Raw genomic sequence first — 9,810 nt, 5'->3', positions numbered from 1 at the left:
GACTGGTTGTGATGACAGGCCGTGACCAGGGGAGGAGCTGTTGTGCAAGGGCTGACCCTATGGAGCAGGATTTGCTTTAGCTCTGGTGCCTGCCCTGTCTGTCCTTTGGATGTGTCGTCCTCAGATGTGTCCGCAGGTGGAGTTCAGGATTAGACTGAAGCTGGCCACTGGGTGTGCAGGCCGGGGTCTCCTGGGAGGGGACCTACTTTAGGCCAAGTTCAGCTGCAGCCTGTGCCCTGCCTGGGGCCACCTGGCATGAGTTCTCAAGTAATCCACAGATGGCCGCCACCCACACCAGGCTTGGAAGTGCCTCGATAGGCCAAGTTGCAAACTAAAGCCAGCTGCCACCAGTGCTGGGCTTGGGGCTGCTCAGCAAGAGGTGTGGGGCACGCCGAGACCAGATGCTGCTCGTTTGGGGGTGTGTGAACCTTTGAGAGATTTTAGGAAAGTATACAGTATGAGCCAAGACAGGCTGATTGATTGTATGGAAATGCCACTGGAAGCGGCTTGTGTGGGCCCAAGTTGGGAGGGGCGGGGTCTCAGGGAATCCCCTGGGCAGGGCGACCAGTGCCAACTGGGTTGATGGAGGCTCAGACATGGCAGCTGCATGGGTCTGCACTCTGGCAGAGGAGCGGGCTCAGCAAAGGAGCAGTGGCTTCTGCCAGCACTTCTGTCTGGGAGAAAGCCGCCCCTCCGGCCCTCGCCCTGAAGCCCGACAACTCAGTGCAACCCCGTGTGTCCCTGGCGCTTCACGGCAGCTGCCCCAACGCTGGAGCTCAGAGCGAGCGAGTCCATCAGCGGTGAGTTCGCACACGGGGCCCTTAAGGGAAAAGCCTGTGACTCCCGCCGCCCTGTGTCTCACTCAGCCACAGTCTCCGCTGGTTTTCACAGCCAGAAGTTTTGGGGACTTCGCTTGCTGGCACTGGAACCCTGGGCTAGGGAGCCCAGTGTGGCGCTGGGACCCCCCGCAGCTGAGATGTCCCTCCTGATTCTGAACCGCCACACGTGGATGTGAGTCCAGCCTGCGCTGCGTCTCCGTTCCTCCTATCAGTTCAGACTTGGTCTCTTCCCTGTGTCCCCAGCTGTAGGACTTCTGTTCAGCTGGATTTCGTGCGACTCCCAACGATGGCTGTTCTGTAGTTTAGTTGCAATTTTGATGTGGTCGTGACAGGAGGCGAGCACAGCGTTTACCTACTCCACCATCTTGACCGGAGCTCTTTTGTAATTTCTCGTATTTTGTTTTATGCACGTGAAAATATTATTCTGAGGAGATAGTCATAGACTTTACCAGACTCCAAAGGGGCTCATGACACAAAAAGGGTAAAAACTTTTGGTAATGGGAGAAACAGTCATGCAAACAAACAACTGTATTTACGTGTCAATATATGCGCGTGCAGACTACTCTGGGGCAAGAGAGAAGGGGTGTGAGTATGACGTGCAGGTAGTGGGACAGAAAAGACAGTAAGTACCAAAAACATTTATAGCAAAGGAGCTACTTAAGGCCGAGTTGGGGGTGCATAAGAAGACTGGGGGACACCTTCAACCCGTTTCCACCGTCTGCAGGCAAAGACATTGCTTTTTAACTGTTTCTTCTCGTTTGCCCCTCCAGGTTCCAAGCAACATGCTAACACAAACACACACATCCAATAATCACGCCATCCAATTTTAGATACGTCATGGTTTAGTATTTACATTATTACGACTATGAAAATATTTGTAATGAATGATGAAAAATTTTTTTAGTGTACAACTCTTTTACTAGATTTTAACACTGGCCTTGTTTTTTTCCCTTTGTCGGTCTGGTTTTTAATGATTATCCCTGAATTTTCTGTCAACATTGTAAATCACTCAAAGCACTCGAATATATCAACTACTATATATGTTTCTTTTTTTTCCCCTTGAGACCTTACTCTTAGATAAGGACCTCACCTCTGCCACTGCCCAGTTCGAGACTGGAAGTGGCTTCTGCCAGTTGTCTTCCTTTCCTCCTTTTCCTGTCCTGTGTTGGAGCTCCGGCTCTTGGATACCATGTATTCTTCTTGGCATTGTTTGGGAGCACATCAGTTTTTGAGGCCTTGCAAATCAAAAAATGTCAGTGTTCTACCCTCCCAGCTGATTGGTAGTTTGGATATATAATTCTAGATTTAGAAACATTTCTCTCAGAATTGTTAAGTGGTTGCTTCATTGTCTTCTAGTTTCTATTGTTGATGTTAAGAAGTCAAATGTCATTTCTTTTTTTTTCTCTTACAGTATTTTTTTACATCTCTTTCTTCGAGTGACCTGAAAAGGTGTGCTTTGACGTAGACCTATTTGCTTTCATTGGCTTGACACTTGATGGGACCATTCATTCTGGAAACCCATATCCTTCGTGTTGGGATATTTTCTTGTGTCATTAGTTTCTTGATAACTTGCTCCTCTCCCTATTTCTTCATTCTCTCGTTTAAGGAACCTGTATTACTCATATGTTGGCTACTTAGACCGATACTTTAATTTTCTTACATTTTTCTCTTATCTTTTTTTCATTTTCTTTGATTTCGGGGGAAGATTTTCAAAAATTACCAATAATTTTATTAGGCTTATTTTTGCTATCACGTTTGCAATATCTAAGACGCGTGTGTGTATTTGTATATACGTGTATATATGGGTGTATGTGTGTGAGCATATGTGTATGTGTGTGTACATGCCCATATACAAGGCAGTGCATGTGGGTTTCTAAATCCATGGTAATGTGACGTGAACTGCTGCTGTCAGACCCAAGGGTTCAGCAGAGGAACATTTAAGCTCTTTTGGAGTCACAAACTGGATTTATGACTGGTTCTGGTAGAACGAGTCTCCTTTCCAAATCTACAGTTGCTTATGTTTACAAAGTGCTGCTTTTGTATTTCTCAGAGCTCCCACAATTCCCTGTCTCTTGCACAATTGTCCTTTCATTCCCATAATTCCATTCCTCCTATAATTCCCCATCTCTCCCACACTTCTCCATTATCTCTCTCAATTCTCTGTTCTCTAATATTCTGCTCTTTCACAATTCCCTAGTTTCTCCCACATTTCTGTTCTTTCCCACAGTTTCCCTCATGATGCTCTCTTTCTCTCATAATTTCCTATATTTCTCAAATTCTTAATTCTCTCCCCCAGCACCCCATTACCTTGCACAGTTCTCTTCTCATAATACTCTCTTCTCTTTCACAATTCTTTGTTCTTTCACAATCCTGTTTTTTTATATTTTTTATTTTTTGGGTCAAGAGCATAATTTACTGTTCTTTCCTACAATTCTCTCTCACACACAATTCTCTGTTTTTCTCATAATTCCTCATCTCTCTCACAATTCTCTTCTACAATTCTCTGTATCTCCCACAATTCTATTCTCTCTGACAATTCTTTTTCCCCACAATTCTCTCTCCCACATACTCTTCATTCCCACAGCTCATCCCCAATTCTGTTCTCTCCCATAATTCCATATTCTCTCCCATAATTCTCCATCTGTCCCACAATTCTATATTATTTTTCACAATACTCCATCTGTCCCATACTGCCATATTCTTCTCGCAATCCCCTATTTCTCCCACAATTCCGTTCTCTCCCACAAGTCCATTTTCTTTCTCACAATTTCCCACAATTCCATTTTCTCCCACAATTCTCCGTCTCCTCCACAATTCCACATTTCCCCCCCACAATTCTCTGTCTCTCCCATAGTACTCCATCTCTCCTATAGTTCCATATTCTTTCCCCAAATTCTCTGTCTATCCCACAATTCTGTTTTCTCTCACAATTCCATACTCGTTACTGCAAGTTTCTATTGTTCCCATAATCCTCCATCGTTCCCAGAATTCCTTATTGTTCCCCACAATTCTCTCTCCCAAAATTCTGTTGTCTCTCACAAGTCCATATTTTTCCCACAGTTCCCTATCTCTTCAGAATTATGTTCTCTCGCACAGTTCCATGTTCTCTCCACACAATTCCTTATCTATCCCACAATTTTGTCTGTCCTACAATTCCATTTCTCCCACAAATCTCCACCTCTCCCAGAATTCCGTATTCTTTCTCACAATTGTCTATATCTCCCAGAATTCTTTTCTCTCTCACAATTCTATATTCTTCCCTGCAATTTTCTGTCTCTCCCACAAATCTATGTTTTTTCCCACAATTCTTCATCCGTCTCACAATTCTGTGTTCTCCCATATTTCTTTATCTCTCCCACAATTTTGTATTCTTTCCCACTCTTCTCCCTCTTTCACATAATTCTCTCCCCCCCTACAATTCCATGTTCTTTCCCACAACTCGTTTCTCCCATAATTCTTCATATATCCCACAATTATTATTTCTTTCCATAGTTCTCTACGTCTCCCAGAATTCTCTGTTCTCTTCCAGAATTCTCCATCTCTCTCACAATTCTCTATTCTCTCCCACAATTCTCTGTTCTATATAGAAATCTCTATTCTCCCACAGTTTTGTTTTTCCTATAATTCCCAGTGTCTTCCAGAACTCTGCTTTCCACAATTCTCCATTTATCCCACGATTCTTTATTCTCTCCAACATTCTACCATTCTGTGTTCTCCTTAAAAATTCCTTAGATTCCTTTTACAATTTCTTGGACTACCTGGGGCCTATCCCAAATCCCCTGGATTTCCCAGGCCAGGCCTGTCGTTGGAGGGAGCTTGGAGGCTGTGGCCTTTTCAGGAGTGGCATGGCCAGGGTATGGGAAGATGGTGTGGCCTGGGAATGAGGACGTGACACATCAGGTAGGGTCTCAGCAGGACAGCACAGCTGATTTTGCACGGGGCATAGGTGTGACCAAGAAGGAAAGCGGAGGTGTGGCATGAGGAGCAGCATCCGGCCGGGCAGAGAGAAGGGGCATGGCCATGGAAAGTGCAGGGATGTGGTCAAAGTGGCAGAGGAATGACTCCAGCGGGGCAGAATTGGGAAAGTTCATGGTTATTAATTATTAATGGAATACAGGCGGCCTGGGAGGGCATATCTAAGGGGAATGCAGGGCGCCAGTTCCTTGTCTCTCACACAATTCTGTCTTACAGCACTCGACAAAAAATTTTGTAATTATGTATTTAAAAGTATATTTCTCTTAACCTACCTATGGGTTATTAGAAGTTACGAAATATATCTTATTACGCTTTCTATCCTCTCTACCGGTGATACTCAAAATATGTCCCCGCTGTGTGGCCCAGTTCACACACTGTTACCAGTCTGCCATGAGATGAGAGGAGCTCGGACCAGAAGGGAAGCAAAGGATTGCTTCCTTCATCATGAAAAACATGTCATCTCGACAAAAATTGTGTTTAGTGACAGCAGATTTATATTCTAGTATGAATTTTTCCATCTCAGCTTTGACCAGTAACTAGAAGTTCCCGGCCTGGTATTTGAGTAGCCAGCACTGCCCCGTCACTGACAGTCTGGTTCCTGATTTATGAGGGGGCAGTCACTGAAGTGGTCAATAAGCGGGCACCGAAGGGATAAAGGAGTCAATGAGTCTTGAACAACATCATGCAGTTAACAGTACTTACGGGGCATTTGTATCATGCCGCGTCTTGTGTTAAGCTCTAGGAATATAAAGGTGGCAATGCTGGGCAAAGTGCCTGCTCTTATGGAATTTACCTTCTGGTAAAGAAACAGATCAACCAACCGATGAACAATCCAATATGCAAACAGATACATTCAAAGTGTAAGAAACACCATGAGGAACATGAAGCTGCTAGTGTGACAGATCGAAGGTGGCGCTGCTACTCAAAGTGTCCACGGAGCTCGTTAGAAACGTGCTATGTCAGCCCAGGCCACACACCACACCACGGAGCCCAAGCCTGCATTGTAACAGCATCCCCTGGAGAACTGTGTGCGCAGTAGAGACTTGAGAGCTCTCTGAGGAGGTGACAGTCTAGCTAGGACATGAATGATGAGAAGGACCCAGCCGTGTAACGATCAGGACAAAGAGCCCAGACAATGGGAACAGTAAAGGAACGCGTTCTGCCATGGGAAAGGACAGGGGAAGCCAGCGTGGGAGGCACTGAGTGAGTAAGGGTCACACAGAGCGAGCGAGCGAGGGGCACAGAGTGAGCGAGCATGGGGCACAAAGCAAAGAGGGACCGAACGGTAGAAGGGGACATTGGGGTGGAACAGGTTGGGCCTTTTACGCAGGGTGAGAAGTTTGCATCTTCTTCCAAGTGAAATGCGAAACTGTAGATGTTCTTTAAAAAGAAGAGTTATTCCCCTAACAGGGAGAATCTGCTTTTCTCCACTCTGCTCTTTCCCACTCTCCAGTTACGCCCAGACACCTTCACTTGGCTCCCTGCCAGCGTTGCCCCGTGATCTTTATAGCCTTGGCTGAGGCCCAGTGAATAAAGACAAGTTCCTAAGACCTGACCAGGGGTCCCTCTTATAGCTGTGTTCCACGGGGTGTGCACAGGTTCCCCGGGACTCGTCGCTCTGTCCTCAGAGGGACCACGTCGATATCACATCTATGTCAAGGGCCAGGGCTGCCTCTCACTCTGAAATAAATGCCACTTCTCTTCGTGGGATTTGTTGCCAATGAAATTACATATTGCCAGAGGTTATCATTCTGTTTAGTTTTTTCAACATCATGATACCAATTTTAGAGGATATACTATTGCTGATCAATAAATCCTAATCTCTGTTTTTTTGTTTTATGAAAGTCCAGGATCTCTTAACATAATTCTCTAAAAAATTAATTTTAATTCACCGATTGTACATAAGCATCTTTGATCATGGACCATTCCCAACTCATCTGAAACCTAGTTCCATGTCTCCAGATATACATAGGGTATTACTCTTTGAAAAAGTTTCTCTAATTTATAGCTGAACTTATTCAAGACTAGACTCTCCTTGATACCTTTGTAGGCAATGGCTGGGGCAAGGCTGGTTGGGCACTGGCAGGCCTGTCGTGGGGCCAGTTCAGAACACCAAAGACCATCCTCTGATGAGTGCTGGAAGGGAGATGCCAGCCTCTTCTGTTTGGGAATCTGTCCTGTATGAGGTTTAATAAGCGACAGGGCCTTGCTTTCCTCTACAGCAGTGATCTTTAGCAGTGGAGGGGGTGGGATTTTGCTACCCCTGTCCAGGGGGCATTTGGCAATGTCTGAAGACATTTTCGGTTGTTACACTGCAGATATGGATTGCTACTGGTACTGAATGGATCAAGGACAGGAATGCTGCTAAGCATCCAACAAATTATAGGACGGCTCTTAGAACAAAGGACTGTCAAGCGTGGAATTTCAGAAGTGCCAAGGTGGAGAAACCATGTTCTAGACAAAGCAAAGGCTGGAAACTTACTGTCCTTGATACCCGACAGCTAGGGCATGGGCTCCTGCCTCCTCCTGGCCGCTGTATAATACACTTATTTGTACACATGTATGTACTTTGTGTATGTGTGCGCGTGTGCATGCATGCGCTAAGTTACTACATTACGGCAATTTAACTTATTTCCCCTTCTTTCCACCCCAAATCAACACAATCATTCTGAAGCTGCAATGGTGGGGGTTGGGGGGGGGCAGAAAGCTGGTGTTGAGTAAACTATTGTTATTACTGAGTTATCGAAATTAAGTTATTGAGCCAGTCGTTGCCACATGTGGGCCTTTATGGGTGAGCAAGTTTAACATAGTGGGCTGAAAAAGATGGGAGTCTCACTGGTGACAATGGACGAAACGTGCGTTGCTCTGGAGAGAAGCTCTGTAGAGCAACGTGAGCTGCCACCCATCCAGGCAGGACCCTCCAACACGATTTTTCTTTTGCAGGGGCAGAACACAGGAGACTGTCGTCTGAAATCACCATCTTACTATATAAAGAGGAAAAAGGTAAGAAGACAGTAAGCCAAAGGCTGATGATTTTTGAGAAACATACAAGGTAAGGGGTAAGATGAGTTTAGTGTTGGACACGCTGCACTCGGGTGACAGTGGTTATCTAGGCAGTAAAACCCAAGAAGCAGTTCAGAACACAACTGAAACTCAGGAAAGTGAGAGCTGGTCACAAAGAAATGTGAATCATCAGGTATCGTTGGATGTTAAAGCCACAAGTATGACTGGTGATAGCCTTTAAGGCTTTTGTTTTTCATCCCATATTTACTAAAGAATCTTCTGACTTTACTTGGGTTTTCCTAGTAGGAAGAGAATGCTTGACTAGCTAACCTAAACATAGTCCCGTCTCTTTGGCAGTTGTATTTATTCTCAGTATTGTGAATTGATTGGAGAAGAAAAGTAAAAATGGAAGGAAAATCAAGAAGGCGAGGTCTGAGTGGCCATAGAGGAAGGAGGGTTTGGACTGAGTCTAAAGTGAGATTGAAGAATGAAAGCCACAGAAGACAGGCTGGCAAACCATTCTCTACCGCTACCATATCCAGCACAGTTCTTTAAGAAATATGCTTTAGGGGTATTAAAATTCATATTTTAACTCTTGAATCCTACTAGGTACAGATGTTTGTGATATTATTTTATTACATGGTCTCCTTATGCATTAGAAAACAAAGATATATAGGCTCTAAATGCAGGGTTCTCGGTACAAATATTTAAAAAATGTAACCAGAATGTAGCAAAGGTTTGGATTTTTCTTCTCTCTCTCTGAAACACACGCACACACACTCCTCCAGCAATGGCAGTGTATGCCTTTACAGCCAAAGAAATACGTTGTGAATTATAAAACATTGCTAACAGAAATGCTAAGATCTCTTCCTCCGGCCCTCTGCTCTGGGGCTCTGCACCAACCTGCTCAAGGTTCCTCTTCAGTTGCATCTCCCTTGATGTTACATCAGAAACAGAGGCAGCCAAATCTCTGTCTTACTGAATGTATCAGTAGGGCTCTCCAAAGAAACAGAAGCAATGAGAGATCCAGCGATCTGTCTGTCTGTCTGTCTGTCTGTCTATCTATCATCCATCTATCATCCATCTATCATCCATCTATCATCTATCTATCTATCTATCTATCTATCTATCTATCTATCTATCTATCTATCTATATCTATCTATCATCTATCCATCAAGGTATTTATTTTAAGGAATTGGTTCGGGCAACTATGTGCACTGCCAAGTCTGAGATCTGAAGGGCAGGCCAGCAGGCTGGAAACTCAGCAGAACTTGACATTGCAGTTTCGAGTCTAAAGGGCAGACTGTCATTTCCTGAGCTCCTGCCATGTGCTGGATGTGGAGCCAGTCTTACATGACATGGCATGGGTGTGATGGGTTCCCTGCTGCCTCACCAATACTCTTGGTGGTGAGACAGGCATACCTTCAGATAATTTCATTTATTGTGGTTAATTTATAAAGTTACTGTGAGGGGATACATAAAATGTATTTAGCCATGACATTTCCAGGCAATGGCAGTGCTGCTGGTCCAAGGCCCACACTTTGGATCACAAGGTTTGTGAGGACCCTAAGTGTGGTCTAGAGAAAAAAGTACAGAGATCGAGAGTAAGCATTTAGAAGCTTGTGTAGCAGTTTAAAAGAGCGATGTGATTTTTAAAATTAATTAATTAATTAATTTAAAGGAGTGATTTTATATCTAATGAATCCGATAATAAAGAAATTTGGCTTGTATTTTGTATGTTTGCTTTTTGTTTCGTTTCATTAGTAATTTTTTTTTTTCCAAAAATATCAGTCTGTGATTGATTGCAAGTTAAAAAAATCTAGTCATTCACTACAGGTAGTTCCAGAAGCACTACTTTAAAGTTCCTCATAGTGTCTACAGCCATGCCACCCCGAACAAGCCTGACCCTGTCTGATCTCGGAAGCTAAGCAGGATTGGGCCTGATTAGTACTTGGATGGGAGACCACCTAGGAAGACCGAGTGCTGTAGGCG

The 9,810-nt window shown here is 44.4% G+C and overlaps 1 protein-coding gene and 1 pseudogene across 1 annotated transcript in view; both read left to right on the top strand.

Annotated features, from left to right (window-relative positions):
* MID1 (midline 1) overlaps nucleotides 1-9,810 on the top strand; it is a 582,697-nt gene that overhangs the window by 3,924 nt on the left and 568,963 nt on the right. Inside the window, exon 2 of the mRNA XM_023532275.1 lies at nucleotides 7,758-7,817. The gene's annotated coding sequence lies outside the window, so the exon portion shown is untranslated. The remainder of the gene's footprint in view (nucleotides 1-7,757; nucleotides 7,818-9,810) is intronic.
* LOC111741719 lies at nucleotides 9,692-9,810 on the top strand (annotated as a pseudogene).

The sequence above is a fragment of the Pteropus vampyrus genome, unplaced genomic scaffold (assembly GCF_000151845.1).
Source record: "Pteropus vampyrus isolate Shadow unplaced genomic scaffold, Pvam_2.0 Scaffold81, whole genome shotgun sequence".
Lineage (NCBI taxonomy): Eukaryota > Metazoa > Chordata > Mammalia > Chiroptera > Pteropodidae > Pteropus > Pteropus vampyrus.
This window is presented reverse-complemented; position numbering and strand designations above follow the sequence as displayed.